Source organism: Cupressus sempervirens, chromosome 10 (genome assembly GCF_028749045.1).
Source record: "Cupressus sempervirens isolate cs-2001-9-10 chromosome 10, ASM2874904v1, whole genome shotgun sequence".
In the NCBI taxonomy this organism is placed as follows: Eukaryota; Viridiplantae; Streptophyta; class Pinopsida; order Cupressales; family Cupressaceae; genus Cupressus; species Cupressus sempervirens.
Genome location: NC_143127.1, coordinates 194644442 through 194661499, shown reverse-complemented (window position 1 = coordinate 194661499; position 17058 = coordinate 194644442). Strand labels below are relative to the sequence as shown.

The 17058-nt window shown below is 35.6% G+C and overlaps 1 protein-coding gene across 1 annotated transcript in view; it reads right to left on the bottom strand.

Annotated features, from left to right (window-relative positions):
- LOC149533310 (DEA(D/H)-box RNA helicase family protein) overlaps positions 1-17058 on the bottom strand; it is a 133018-nt gene that overhangs the window by 23483 nt on the left and 92477 nt on the right. The gene's annotated exons all lie outside the window — the stretch shown is intronic.

The window sequence follows — 17058 nt, the reverse complement described above, 5'->3', positions numbered from 1 at the left end:
CATTAGTTAAATACTTTCTATAATGGTCAACTACTTGTTTGTAGTTTGTCTTTTAGTCTGGATAGGAATGTTTCCTATCCTGTCTCTTTTGTCTTCAGTCTAGATAGGAATGTTTCCTATCCCGTCTTCAGTTTTGTTTCTAATTTCATCTTCAATCTACATTGTTTCTTTTAGAAGCAACGTTCTTGTAATTCTTTATAAGGAACACCTTTGTTCCTCCGTTAATCAATTAATCATCCGGAAATCCGTTAATCTGCCAATTCTTGAATCTTGTAACATGGTATTAGAGCAAAGGTTTCAAAAAAATTTGAATATTTTATAATTTCTTTCGAAATTTTCTGCTCCAAATTTTTTGAAATTCTTTCTAAAGCCTTTCTTGGTTTTTCATGTACTTCCTAATACCTAGATTCGGCTAGGGTTTCTGAGACTTGATTTCTAGCAGCCCGCATTTTTTAGTCTGGTCTTTTCACACCTACAAAACGCATTTTTTTTGCTTTGAAAATAGCATTTCAAACACTTGTATTTGCCATCAATCTCCAGCCCGTGTTAAGATTCTTGGTCGTGATCTTGGTCTTGCAGCACAAACGCAACCTCCAATTCCTGCAGCAACCTCCTATCTCTAACAAAAACAACTGTCTTGGTCCTTTTTTTGTGCCCACGTTTTTGGTTTTCAGCATCAAATAGAGAACTCACGTACCCTAAAAGACCCTAATTTCTTGCACACCCGTGTCATTTTTGCATATTCTGGCCATTGTTGCCTGTCTCTGCCTCAAGTACGACTGATTCTTGCCTTCAAACCACCATTTTTCTGTGGCTTTGACCTCCATGGCTGTCAAGTGGATTTTCTGCTCGAAACCCTAATTTTTGGGGTCGGAAATTTTTTTTGATTGCAGATTCTTGGTGGGTTTTTCAAGACCTCATCTAGGTCTTCGTCAAAATTTTCTAGGTAGCTCGTTTTCTATGCCTCAATTTTTGGGCCAACAGATTTACATTGTGACTACAGATTCCTTCTAGGTTTTTCGTCTACTCTTCTGGGTACTTGTCATTTTTTTCTGGGTCAGCTTCAACATTGCCTCAAAAGTCATGCAAATGGCATCTTTGACTAATCTAATGTTGGAGGGCAGTCTATGATTCAATAGCCACAATTATAACCACTGGAAGCAGAGCATGTTAACCATCTTCAAGTATCGTCATTTGGATGAGCTTGTTCTAAGCACAAAGACTCATCCGACCTCCAACCAAGCAAACCAGGATAAGTTTGATGATCACAATTGAGAGGCTGCTATGCTTCTCAAGCTCTCTATTGTCGATGATAAGCTACTACAAATTCCTTCTGGCAAGTCAGCTACAGAAATTTGGAAATATCTGAAGGAGCTGCATGAAACATCTGACAAGAGTCAGGCCTTCTTTTTGAAGAATCAGCTGTTCTCCATTATGATGGATGAACGTATGTCCTTGCAAGAGCATCTGACAAAGATTAAGGACATCCACGATCAGTTCGAAGCTATTGATCGGAAAATAAAGGAAGAGGATATGGTAGTCATCACTCTAAAAAGTCTACCATCGTCTTATGGGCACTTCATAAAAACACTCAACATTACATGAACTAATGTTGATCTGAAGTTTCCAGAATTATGCGCCAAACTTCTAAAGCAAGATCATTGGAAACCACAGTTTGGCAGCAATGCTTCTACAGCCTCCTCAGAGCAAGCATTTGCTGCAAAATCGTTTCAACAGAACATCGGCAACCATCAATCTTCTCAGCCTTTCCAACATCAACCTTCTTCTCAATCCCTGGATGGCTCTACGAAGCAAAATGTATAGTGTAATTACTGTCACAAATTTAGCCATATGAAGTTTGAGTGTCGGAAACGTTTGGCTGCCTAAGCAAGGCAAAATGCTTCCCAGCGAACAACACAAGTTGTCGAGCTTCCTGATCAAGGCGAAGCTACATTTTTCACCTTCTGAATCTATTTCTATTTTTTTATGGGTGGAGTGCAAATAGTTTTACAAGCATCCCTTAAAGTATTTTTCTAAGCACTACCAAGAAATCTATTGAACTCTACTATTCTCATTACTATTAATACAAGAGATTATAGATTTGAGAATCCTCATACTTCATTGCCGAGAATCTAAAGGAAACTAAGTCTAGTCCCAAGCCGTCTTGGAAGAAGTCACACAGAAAAGGGATAGTGCTCTAAGCGGAGCCGGACTTCTCGAAGCAAATATGAGATTTATTTGGACCAAGTGTATGTTGCAAGAGATTATTTAGTGCAAGCTTTGTCCATATATTCTTCTGATAATTCAAAGAAGCTCCCAAACCTTTTAGACAATTCTTGGCAAAGCAAATTTAAATGTGAGTATGATAGCACTAAGATGCATGCACCGAACAAGTTTCCGCTGAGTATGTACCACAATTCACGGATAGGATAGACATTGTACGCACGGGGTGAAGCAATCAAAGGTAGGTAAAAGGGTCGACAAAAGGAAAAGAGTCATCGACAAGAAAGTTGGAGAGGAGTTGATCCCAAAAAGGCCGTAAAAGATCACAAGGGCCAAGAATTAATTGTGACGGGTAGCCTTTTCAAATCACAAGGGTTGAGAATATTGCACTGGGAGAAAGAAAGCGACATATGTTTGATAAAGACCTAGTTATAATCTTGGGCGTCTATATCCACTAGGCAACTTTGTCTTGAATGACTTTGGCAGTAAATAGGTGAAATAAGATTGTGAAGTTTCGGTTGAATATTTGAAATTTGGCAAATAATTATTGAAGAACATCGTGCAAAGGAGGATATTACTTGAAGTGTAATGTCTATAAAATTGGAAGTTCGGCATGGTTTTGAGTTAACAAGAGCTTTTGGAGGGTACAATCGAGTCTAGCATGCATGCATCCTTAAGCTGAAACGCTTTCTTTGATGTCGTAATCATCACCTAGTGATTTGCTCATTGATGCTAGGAACAGACACACCTTATGCAAATGATGGTTGTCCAATAGAACTAATTGTTCAGCTCATGGTGTTCGTCCAACAGGAGTAATTGTTCAGCTCATGGTGTTCATTCTTGCGGGAGAACATGGCAATAGAAAGAGGAAGTAACGGTTGAGCGACCAATTTTAGAACCAATGCCATTTAGTCTACTTTTTTAATATTGTAAAGCAGCGACAAATGTTTTGAAAGGTAGATTGTGTTTATAATGGCTAATGTTTATTATCGTAGATGCAAACCTTGAGGTGTAGGGATATTCACTGCTGAAAAGTTACATGACTCCTCGGGCCTAGAAGTGTTATTGTGCAGTGTCAGTAATATTCGACTGCTGGAAGAAATATTTTGGGAGTAACGACATCCCCTCAGAACCTCATAATGTATGTACTAAGAGGTGTTGGAGATATGTGCTCGAGCAAGACTATGTGAGCTTGGAGATAACGCGTGGGATGTTGTGCAATTTTGCCACTCCAACTACAATTGGCATCTCAAGGAGTTAGCATTAAATATTTTTCGAAGACTATACTGGAGAAGGTCGTGGCATGCCTGGGAAACAATAATAAAAAATTATTATCTTGTAAAATCAAACTAGCATGTATTGGCAATGTGGTTCGAGTACATGTAAGACATACAAACAAGGAAAATATATTGAACAAATGATTTCAAACTACTCTTCCCATTAATCATAAAGATTTTTTATATTGTATTACAAAAAATACAAAGGAGAGTGATGGCACAATAGGAAAGTTGAGTTACAGTTGGGCAAACTTGAACGGGTATACATGCCAAGGCTGGAATGACACAGTTGGGAAGAGTGGACAGTACAGAAGAGAGACAATACTGAGAATGAACTTAATCTAATATTGTTTTAGGACCGACTAGCAACATTAACTAAAACAAGAGTCATTTTACCCATCAGTAGCAATGCTTGATATTTTTGTAAGCAACAATGTTATCTTATGAAGTTTGGACCAGGAGCAAAGAGAGTCTATTGTTGATTTGTGGAAACCAAAGTGTTTAGAGCAATATTAATCTGCAAATAGAGACCAGACTAGGTGCAAAAAAAAACATACAGTCAACCACTTGACAGTTGTTTGACAAAAAAACGTCTACGTAGCTGGGTTGCTGGAAGTAGTGCAAATCTTGGTAAGGAGGGACAGCTATTGCAATGGTATGTTCATATTTGAGAGTATTTAAGCTCTCAAACAGAAGTAAGTGTTTCCTAGTTGGAGCAATTCGGGCCATGCTTCAAAATGCAGAACCTCAGTCAATACAGGTTAGCTACAAATTTCTGATCTCTGTTGTCCAGGATGGAGCAATTTATTTTTAATTTAAGGCTGCACTCATTACAAGCAAAATCTTTAAGAGAATGAAACTTACATCCAAATTTCATTCATATTCGACATTAATTCTGTATAAACTGGAACATCCAGTCATCATACATGCAAGCTGGTTGAAAAATCTCCTATGAGATAGTGTAGTAGTCAAAATTGTGAACTTTAGTGGCATCAAATTTATAATTTCCAAATGGCATCAGACAACAGTTTGGCCCAAGTACTCTATGAAACAGGTAGCAGGTTGGGGTCAGCATCACAAAAAAGGGAACATACTCTCAGCACGTTGATCAAATTGGATGGATGTTTAAGCATGGTCGACCAAACACCCTCTGATTTATTGCAGATTGCTCTTGTTCCCATAGTGACTGCATTGAATCCCCTCAAGTGGTCGGAGCACTCAGATAGCGGGGTAAAGTTATTGGTAACTTCTTGTTTGATGGAAGTAACAAGGATTTTAGCACCTCAAGAACCTTATGAAGAAGAGGTAATAAAGAAGGTGCTTCAGCTCATTGATTATAGCTTTCACAATCTTGGGGATATTGTAAGTCATCAATTTCCTAGAAGGGCTGTCATACTGAACTCATTTGCAGAAATCAGATTATGCAATCTTATGCTTGACATGAGATTGTATGATTCAATACATACCATGTTCCAAAGTCTATTAGGCACAATCCAAGAAGAGCACAATGCAGATGTTGTTGCAGCCATCGAAAACATTATGGCTATGATAATTAATGAGAGTGATGCTCATTTCTAGCCACTCCTACAAATGTTGTTAGCAATTTCAAACAGAGAACAAAAGGCTTCAAAGGTTGCTTGTACCTTGGTCAACAAGGTGCTCAAACAATCTGAGCAAAAAATTGAGAAGTATAAACAACAACGGGTTAAAGAAGAACCAAGGGCAAGGGAATACAGGTTGTAGAATCTCAGAAAATGAGCAAGAACCAAATGAGAAAAGAGCAGATATGTTTTACTTGCATGCATTTTTGGTCATTTGGTCACATTTGGGAGGATAACAAGCAAGAAGACTCAGCTTAGGAAAGACAGGTCAGTGTTGAGGAAGCAAAGGATTTGTTAGCTTGCCTTCAACCTAATGAAGGCCATGAGAAGGAGCTCACTATGGTTAATGGTAAGAATTATTCCAGCATCCTATTTGGTGACTTGGAGGTTATTATTGACAACGATTATGGTGATCTTAAGGCTAAAAATGAGACTTTCAATGAGGATGAACTATGTGAAGACAATGGTGTAATAGTTGATGAGACAATATATCTAGAGAGGAAGGAAAATTCTGAAAATGGTACAGCTGAAAGTAAAAACGTATCTAGCACTCAAGAACTAGAGCAAGATGATGTTACTTTAGGGGCTGATTTGAAGGACCATGCAAATCTTCCATTTCAAGATGATGATTTCGGACTGTATAATTTGGAGGATAAGCTGAAAGTATCAAATGATATGATCATTGCAGCCTTAGTGCATTTTGATAACACCCATAAAAACATTGAAGAGATCATGTGGTAGGTTAAAAGTATTGAAAAGAAGAAGGGAATAATAAAAGGAACCAATGGTGCAACTCTTAACACTCTTAAGAGGGCATTGGAAAGAATGAGATTAGATTACTTAAAGTTTCTCAAAGATAGAGATATGGCTATCAAACATGCTGAAGAGAGAGCGAAATAGATGAGTTATGTCTCCAGCTAAGTATGGCACATCACTCTTTATACCAGGCTGAAAATCAAAATCCTACAACAGCCACTCACATAGATGATAGACATGATCATAGTGTTGGTTCCCAAAAACCACAGATTGAAAATCCAAGAGCTTGTCAATTCGCCAGAAGAATTCCACAATCAATTTTGGCCAACGAACAAGAAGGATCTTGATTCCCCTCCACTTTAGGCTCCGCTACACCCAGGCGGGTAGACCTTCACCTCAAACGCTGACTACTTGGTTTGAATTTTTTCTATAAGGAATTTTACTTTGTGTGTTCTTCGGCTGGCAAAGTCCTCAAACTTGGTCAAAATGAAATTGAATGCTTGCTTAAAATAAATGGATGTTTCGTATAATATTTTATAAATAATGGATTTGATGCTAAGGAAGATATAGATTTTCTAACTTCAAATATAAATACAATAATACATAATGATTTAAAAGGCTGGTGCCTTCGCTTATTTGGGCAACATAGTCAACTACAATGAAGATTTTCACATACAACTTTATAAAATTCTATGCACATATACTGTCAACAATTTAATAATCAATTTTAGATTAGTCTAAATTGAACTTTAACTCCTGTGTAGGAAGACAAACTGGACACAGATACGGAAACAATTTGATATTTCACTATATCGATGATGATCACATTTAAGATGCTAAATGACCATGTCTACTTATCTGATATTTAAACTGTTTACGAAATTTAAAGATGATTATAAAAGGCAAAACAACTGCAATTTAATTCTCCATGCCTTTTTTAAATAAATAAAAAGCAAAAAGGCCTTTTACTTATCAATAAAGTATAATATATGAATTTATATTACAAAGCGATATTTTAAGCTACTTATTCCTCCATGCAATTATTCTTCTTCTTATAAATACTTCTCCGAATGTGTTTTTTGAATGTCTTATTATCCCCTATTTATACATTGATAAAAGGGTGGGATGATGCTTTACATAACATCACACATTTTCAAAACATTAAGCCTCCCAAGCATAGATATTAACGGGCTCTTAAACACAATTACGAATATAGTTTTTAAATGATATTATCATAATCCCGTCCATAAACGAACCAATATTTGCACAATGTCAATCACATGGATGCATTTTGAACTTCTCTAAAAGACCAATGTTATTCCTTGCTTCAATTCTTTTAGGACTATCAAGCTTCCTTGTTTTAACTCCAATGATGTCTTCCTTATATTAAATTGGTATCTTTGCTTCTTTAATCATACAAACCACTATATATCTCTAATATATTCAACCTTTTGTATGTCTGGCAATTAAATTTTCACGATAGCTATGACTCCCATCAAATTTTCATTGCTCGAATTACGTCCTTTGTCTTTTATGGTGTGGCATGTTTGAGCGAAACTCACTACTGCGACAATAGTTGCACTTTGAACGATTGAAAGCTGATGTGTTATGTTCCTAAACTCTTTGTCTCTATATTTTACAGCAAGGCAAGCAGTATCAATCGTGCGTTGGGATATTAGGAAGTCGTGGTTTGCAAATTCAAGCCAGTAGTTCATTATCATGTATCCTCTGATTATTGGGCATCCTCGTACTCCTCTTTTCTGACACGTGAGATATCTGCACATCCCTCCTATTCGAACCCTCGATCATGGAACAGGTGTTGTCTTCGATATTTGGAGACATCCAGTGATATCCAGATACTAATTTTTATGGTGTTTGATACTATTGTTCATCCAAGTGATATGCTTGAATCCCTTATATAGACGACATGCCTTCCAAAATTATCGTTGATATTATAAGTGAAATCTGATATAGGTTCCATTCTGAAGATTGGAATTGTACCCTATCTTGCCTCCAAACTAGTAAATTTGAGCAAAGGATCAATTGTGTATTGCTACGAGTAGTCTTGAACAATAAATTTTGACTTACAATGACTAGTATGTATTAATTGTTGTGAGCATTCCTACATGCTTCTTTTTCAGTAAATCATCAAATTTATCACCCAACTATATTGTCTCCAAGTCGTTCTTTGTCGTAGGTTGTTAAAGTAACTAAGATCATTTCTGCAAACGTAGAATCATGGCCATTGTTATTGATAATTTCCAAATGCAGATTTGGATCTCATATAAATATGAGAGGAGACATGTCTCTATAGTTAATCACCATTTACTTAATAAATAACTATATGTATAACTCACCTTTAAACATATATATAATATTAATATATTAACCATATATGTAATATAATATTATATTATTATATAATAATATATAATGCATAATATATAATATATATTATATTACATATAATATATATATATATGAAACATAAAACAATGTTCATATAAACCATGAATACAAATACTCAATGTAATGAGTATATCACTTGGACTAATGCTATACCTCAACAATCCCTCTTAGCAAGGGAGAAGTGACAAAAAAAAACATTTTATGAGATATCAGTATCAAGGATATCTATACACAACATATTATTTGACTTTAACCCTCTGAAATAGTGACTTGTCAAATTAACTACAATCACAATGTTATAAACACTTTCATAACATATATTATGATCTCTAATTGTCTGAAACAATATCTAGAGTAATCATAATGCATTCGTTATCAATGATCTCTAATTGTCTGAAACAATATCTAGAATTTTCATGATAACAGGCCTATCATTTGCAAGATCGTCATCTTACAAAGATTACCTTTTGTTTGTTCGTTATCATGGTGTTCGGAAAAATCCGGCCCAAAGAACCATGATAACAGGTCTACCATTTATAAGATTGTCATCTTATAATGGTTACCCTCTATTTATATATGTCAATGAAAAATCATCACCTTTCATTACATATCATATGTGAAATACTAACCACCATGAACCCAGTCAGAGGGTGGTACAAAGAGTTTTCACCTAATGCTTCTCTCTCATAGAGGAGAGCGCATTATAAAGAACTTCTCTTAGAACTTCTACTCAAGGAGAAGATATCATCTACAAAGGATTGTATCTCAAAATATCACCCTTTGAACATCGATCTTGTGAAGTTAGGTCCTCTAGTTACTTCCTCAGAAACTCTCTTTACCCAAGGATTATTCTCGAACTAATCACCCCCTCATGATATACATAGGAGTAGGCCCATTAACATCATGCAATCACCTACATGTATTTCTAAACTCCCTCTGAGTATAAATCTTCTAAGCTCCTGCATTGTCATTGAAGAAGTGTCATACTCCCTCTAAATGTAGAAGAATCTCATAATCTCAATCATCAAAGATAAGAGCCTTACTTTATCCATCTTGATCATCAGGGTTTGGAGTTACTGTCATTAGGTTGAGTCTGTCCAATATCTGGTAACATGTATAAAGTACCGACTTTATTTTCCTGTAAGAACATTCTCGGGCATAGAGGAAAAGATCAAGGCAAATAACCCTTATAGTATGTATAGAATTACAAATAAGAGAGAGACTACAAATTAGCGAAATGCAAAAGATAAGAATACTTATCTGCACATGAAGATTCAGAAATTGTCTTCTTAGATTATTTGAGAATAGAACATCTCCCTTCTAATGAAGGTTCAAAGTGGGAATGTAACATTGACTATTATTCCCCCCTACAATGTAAAATTTCCAATCATTCTTATATGTTGAAAATTTTTGTATCAATTATGAAAATGCCTTTCTAAGTTCCAACTTTCTCTTTTCATCCATTGAAGCTCCAAACATTTATTAAGCTTATTATTAGAAGCAAATATGTCCTTCCATTTTCTTAAACTCATCCACAATACGCCACTATCTTGAGTATAATTATGCCACGTGAATGAATCTATAACTCATACGTCAAGTTTTATTCATCAGGGAGAAACTTGTAGATGGTTTAAATGAATTCTTTATAGTTTCATTAACCCCTATCTACTCCCTCTCTTTAAAGGTTGTCTGAAATGACGATCTCCCTTTGAATCTCAATTTTCCTGCAAGAACATTCTCACAGGAAAAGATCAAGGAAAATAATTTTTATAGTACATATAGAAATATGAATAAGAGAGAGACTACAAAATAAATGATGTAGTTTGCAAAATGTAATAATTTGAAAATAATTATCTCTCTCATCTTGAATTCAAAGTGATTATCTTCCTTCTATTAGATGACAATATTAGTATCTCAAAATACTACTAATAAATTATATTATTTAACATATTTATACTTACCTTGTTAGTAGTCCCCATTGTTTGTTGTTACTTTTATTTCTATCCATGATTAGCTGCTCCTTATAATTTTATCGCTTCTTTATAATTATCTTCACAATAGTTATATATTTTGGTAGGAAGGCAGCAACCGACTATATGACTTGCCTTGGATTTTACCAACTTCTATTTTAATTATCCTATTCAACGCATAGATTACTTCAACACGTTAATCCTCCAGCTCCCAATTCGACAAAGAGAAACTATGTGACAAACGCCTGTCATTGATTCAATCTCTTACAAATCGTTTTCCCTTGGATAACAATTATTTGAAGAATAGCAATCCATTCCTTATCCTACTACATTCTAGGTGGACACAGTATATCAATTGTGCTGATATACTTGAATCATATATCATGAATAATTCTATTAGATCAAATATATCCAATATCTGATCCATATATCTGATATACCAAATAGATTGTGCACATTAATGGGGTTGTACTTGAACAGATCCAGAGTTGCATACACTACCACTAACCCAATAAGAATCTTCCATTTCCTTTTCATTTTCCTTCCTTTTCTTGGGCTCTACACTGGTGGAGGTCACATCCCAATAGACAACATTTATAGACATGGAAAATGTGTTTGATTACGAGTCGAGGCCCTGCTTTCTTAATTTGTTCTTCCTTAGATATGTTGTTTGCAATGTGCACCTATTGACTGGTTGAATATAAACCACATGTAGTATCACTGACTGTATCTTCTATTTCCGTCTTTGATACCTATGTACTTTCCGAGACTCAAATTGCATCCCTTCATGCTCGATAATATTGCTTGGGGAAGCTTAAATATTTAATTATCATTTTCTATTAATCGCGAGTTCCATATAATCGCTTACACATAGGGTTAGGTCATCTAAATACTTATCGTTGACTCCATATTTCCCATTTCTCCATTTTGGGCCAACAACTATTGATTTCATATCATCTAACCCTTAATGACTTTAATCTCTCATCAAGTTCGTAAAACAAATTAACTTCACTTGAGTAAGGGAAAAAATAAAAATTTGAACACATTATCTCATCCCGTCTCATTGTATTGAAAATCTTCAAAGATTCCCTACATTGAAACTTAACTCCTTAGGCTTGATGCTGTAATCTTAGATGGAAATGTGAATAACATGACAGAACTACTATCAAACAGGATTGATCATATTAGCGATTACTATGTGCCCAATTTGATTGCCAATGAAGTGTCTACTGAATGTTGGTGGAAGTCCGCGATTGTGTACAATAGTTGAATTAATGTTGGGTAAGCTTTATTTCCTCATAACATTACATAGCAAGGTGTTGGGTACCATAAGATTAATCATGCCTAGTTTACAAATACAAGATTATTTATGCCAACCTTTATTTTGCTTCGACGAAATTTTGAAATTTCATGGTTACCCAGGACTTTCAAGATTTAGATCGGGCCCCTAACGTGAATTTGTTCTAATGTTGCAAGCACCGGTAAATTAGAGGTTCTAGAAATGAATTCTATTTATTTCCATAGTCTTGTAGATGTGGGAGGACGACTTTCTCTAATGTGTTTTCACGAGGCAAATTTAAATAGATCTTGGATGTACTCCATTATAAAATGTTCTGATTTGAAATGTGCTCCCTGCAAGGCGGACTCCATTCTACACTTGCCAAAAATAAAATGCATAAAAAACAGTGGGACCTCCACAGTGGGCTCATCGTTATCGCTTCAGCAGAGGCTACGTGTTCAAACAAGTGTCCCATGAAAATGGGCAGGGTGTGACTACAATCACAACATGTATCTTCTTATGGTTGTTGGTTATATTGCTCACATGGTTAAGGATTAATAAGGTTGATAAATGTTTTAATAGTTGGATAACTGATTCACCACCCCCCCCCCCCCAGTTATCTTGGTGGACTTTGCTTTCTAACACTTATATGATAGAAAATACGCACAAATGGAGGGCTAAAAATTAGAGCTCCACTAGTAGTTCTTGTTGGGGATATATGCCCCTTGTGGGCATAATGAGATTCCAGCTATCTCTGGAAGAGTAGATCGGGGATCTATGCTTAACATGATGCATGGTGAAATTGGGTGGCCCTAGGCCCACCAAAAATGAACACTATGTCTTTCCTCTATTGAATGCTTGATTCTAATCATGCAACATCTTCTGCCTTCTAATCATGGTCTACTTCCCTATTTCTGCTTCATCAGTGCCATCTTTGATGTCTAACTTTTGTTTAGCCCTTGGAAAGTTATCAGGTATATTTTGGTCCTTACTAAATGGAAGATCTTCACAGCCATCCATGTAATCAGCTATATAAACATCTAGATCAAGGTTTTCTGCTCGGATGTTTCCTTGCACACAACCTAATCCATGATCATACTCAAGACATTGCTTCTCCTCACATAAAGGTTTTGAAGATAACTCACATTCAGGAAATTCTACTTCCCCTTTACCAAGAACCTAATCAGAGATGACACTTCGAAATTTTTTAGAACTACCCCTTCAACAAGTTTTTCTCATTTTGTTTGGCTGATTCAATCTTACCCTCACATACTTGACATACTTCTTGCTTATAGGATGAACTAAAAGATGTCTCACCTTCTAGACGCATATGATGAGTTTCATCAATTCCAAAATTAGGCCTACTATCTTCATCATGATGTTGATGGAGTTGTTTGCATAGCAAATCCTCTTCAAATTATGGATTAGAGAACATAGAAAAACATATCTTCATCTGCTTCCTCTACAAACAATGGATTCAAGAACATAGAGAATTCAGGCATACCTTCATGAGAGCTTTCATCTGAAACCTCCTCCTGATAATATGTTGTATGCATTTTTTTTTCATCTTCACTATATGATTCTTGTGAATCATCCAATACCCCCTGAGAACACATTGATCCATCAACTTGCTCACCGTGGTGAATTGAGAAAAAATTTGGACCATTTCTTTCAACATGTTTCTGATATTCCAGATCTAACATGTTTTGGACCATGGTGAATTGAGAACACACTGCTCCAGCAACTATGCTTTCTAAATACTCCTTATTGCTGATCCATAATAGCTCATCTTCTTTAACTTTTGTATTCAATTCCCCGGTCATATCATTGCATAGTTACAACTTATTTTCTAACCAATTATTTTCTTTTCTAAGCAAATTACACAGCTCTTGGACTTTTCCTCTTAAAATATTTGTTTCATCAAGTTCATTTTGTAACACTACACTAGTCTTTTCCAACTCATTTTTTCTTCTTCAAGCTCCTAAGATAGTGGGGGAGAAGTGCTGGCATGTTTTGGAACAAAGGGATACTTATTATATGCTGGCAAATGTGCACAAATGGAGGGCTAAAAACTAGAGCCCCATCACATAGAACTACGCATCTCATACACATTGTAGAAGGGATTAGTACCTTTGGTGAGCATGAAGGTGAACTTAGTATTCCCACTTCACCCTCTCTATATGAGGCTCATTTTATTAAGGAAGACCTTAAGGACCAGAAAGAAATGAACAATGAAAACTCTAATTTTTATGACAGCAGTTATATATATACACAATGTCATGTGGATAGAGATGAAATAAGTGAAAATGATTCAAACACTTCACTTGATGGTGATTATTTCATTGATGGAGGTGTTTATTTCAGTAATCATACTTATGGTCAAGCAGATAGCCTTGAGGGTTTTTACAGCTTACCTAGAGATTTATCACCAAGTTCTTATGGGATGGAAACTGCCTACTTATTGATTAGTGATTTTATCTTTCTGCATACTACAGTTACCAGTGGCTGTCCTGCTTGGACTATTTGTAGATTTCCAGATTTGGCTTAGCCTTCAACTATTAGTTTCTTGCTTGCAGATGAGCGGACACCACATATGTTGCGATATATTCCACATGAGATGTTTGTCTTCTTAGTTCAACAACATAGTGGTGACTTTGTTGACATTCTTGATACTACAATAAGTTATGGCAGCAACATCCAAAGACAGGATGAGTTAGGTTCCTTACATATGGGCAATGTGTTTGACGTCCATTTATTTAGTTGTCTGATTCAAGAGGTTGGTGATTCATTGACCATTTATTCCTACATCCAAGATCGTACTGATAGGTTGGTTTGGGATCTAGGTGTTAACAGGATATCAGTTTTACATCTTGTGGATTATGTTGTGATGTTACACAATCAGAGATTTATGTTCAGAGTCATGCAACCTACAAATGCGTCAGAGTTTCAGAGATTGATTTGGGATCCTGATATCAATTGCTTGAGGGCAAGCAATCTCAAGGAGGGAGGACTGTAGTGTCCCCCTTTTTGGGACATTAGGGAATTTAAAGACATATTCATATAGTATTAGAATTGACTATGGGAAGCATAATTTGAGTTTACTAAAGGTCAATTTAATATTATAAAGTAGGCTAAAAGTGACAAGGAGGGAAAAGACGAAAACACAAGAAGGGAGTTGAAAAGTCACAACTTTTAGGATTAAAAGGAGAAGCCTCATTCATTTTTGGATATGCTTGAATTTGAGACTTAATTTTTGGTTTCTCTTTGGAGAACTTTGGGAAGCTGCTAGCTTTCTCTTCTTGAGGATCCTAAGGACAGAAACCTTAGGGCTCTTCTTGAGTGGATTGGTCATAGCCCCGATTCATCTTTGCGGTGAATTCATATTGGAATTCACACTTGGAATTACAAGTACATTTTATTGTTATTTCCAATCTGACTGTATTTTCCATATTTGACCTTTGGTTATTGTATTGCTGATGTATAATGCAATAATATGCATTTCTGAAGAATTTATATGAGCAATTACTGGTTAATATTGTTGAGTTTTGATTGCAAATTCTATCTGTAATGTTCTGAAAATTGTTTGTGAGAAAAATTGGAGATAATGTCCTATTCAGATATTATAGAAATATAATCAAAGTTATTCATCCCGGTATTGGACAATTTCAATTTTGCAGGTCCAATTTTCAAATTCATGCAAAAAACAAAAATTAAAAGTTGTATACATTTTCGTAATGACCATTATACATACAAACTAAAAGCAAGAATTGATTTCACATTTTTTAAATATCTTAAAATAAATTAGATAGTAGTAATTTTAAAAACATCAAAATTTAAATATAATTGTATTAAATATAAAATGACGGAGCTAGAAAGAACAAGACATAGATAGAAAGGGAGAAGATATAAGGAGAGAGAAGAGGCAAGAGTGTATAGAAAGGGCGGGGAGATAGTTGATAGGGAGAAACAAAGAATGTATGAGAGAAAGGAAGAGAGAATGGGGGAGAGAGAAATAGAGAGGGGAATGTGTGTATGTGTGTGTCTATAGAGAGAGAGAGAGAGAGGGAGGGAGCTCAATATATGAGGTGGAAGAGGGAAGAGAGATGGAGAGGGAGGAGAGACGTAGATATAGATAGATGGAGATAGAGAGTGAGGTGAGGGCGGGGAAAGGGGAAGAAAGGATGGCGAATGGGGAATAGAGATAGAGATAGGAAGGGAGAAACAAGGAGCTTGTGTGTGTATGAGTGAGAGATATGTCAATAGAGATAGAGAGAAGTGTATATAATAGTTAGAAAGGTCAGGGGAGAGAGGAAGCCTCATGCAAACAATCATCTTTCAAAATCATGATTTATCATGACAAAATATTTCTTGCTCCCCTCACTACCTTTTTTCCCAAAAGATAATTTCTTTTAACAGATTTTTGACCAATACACTCAGCAATCAATGGCAACTTTTCAGCATAAATATACCAAAACTCTCTCCCTGCCACCTCCACCCCCCAAGTGAATTTATTCAGTAATTCTCTCAGAAGTACAACTAGAAACAACTGTTCCTTTCATGTTATTGATGTGGCCAGGTGGAAACATGTTATTTCTATTAATACATTGACTAGAAGAAAAATGAAATTAGAAGTAAAAATAATTCTAGGTTACAAACAAAAATTCAGTTCAAAATATGAAGAGATCACATGAGTATAAAACAGTTGTCATAATAGTCAAAATTCTCGTTTTTAATAAACAACACCTAAGATGAACAAAAAATATGAGATTAGGCAGAATGATGTACTTGAAATCCATTCCTTGCTGGAAATCCCAGAACTGCAACTTTTTATTTTCAATCTTAACAGCATCCTCTTAGCAGGAGATGGGGGACTCAATTGGGTAAGGCTAGGCTCAGTTATCTCTGCCAGCAATCTTCTCAACGGAAGTCCAAATTAGAGGCTCGTAACATCATTTGGAGAACCAACTTCAATTTATGTCAAGAGTTATTTTGGTGACTTTCCTACTAGACACGTGCAAAAAGAGATGCACATAAAATACTAGTGTACTGTTTGATAAAATGCCACAATGACGCATTCTCTGGGACAGTTATCTGGCTATGCTTAAATAGCTGTTCAAGACAAGGCTCTGAAATTATTATCATATTGTTTAAACAACGATGTTTGCTTAAAACTGAGTTCGGTGTTATATCAAAACTATTAGAAGCTTTGTTTGATGAGGAAGTGACCAACAAGACAGACGTGCATCAAATATATGGAAGATTGAATCAAAGAAGGAGACAAATTTGTTAAAGCTTTTATTGTCATGACTCATAACTGCAGCCCCCTGTTAATTTTTAGGATCATTTCTGCAAACGTAGAATCATAGCCATTGTTATTGATCATCTCCAAATGTAGATTTGGATCTCATATAAATATGAGAGGAGGAGACATGTCTCTATGGTGTAAACATCATTTAAATAATATTATATTAACATGAATAATAATATATATATATTATATACAATATATATTATTGACATGGATAAGTATATAGAGGAAATGA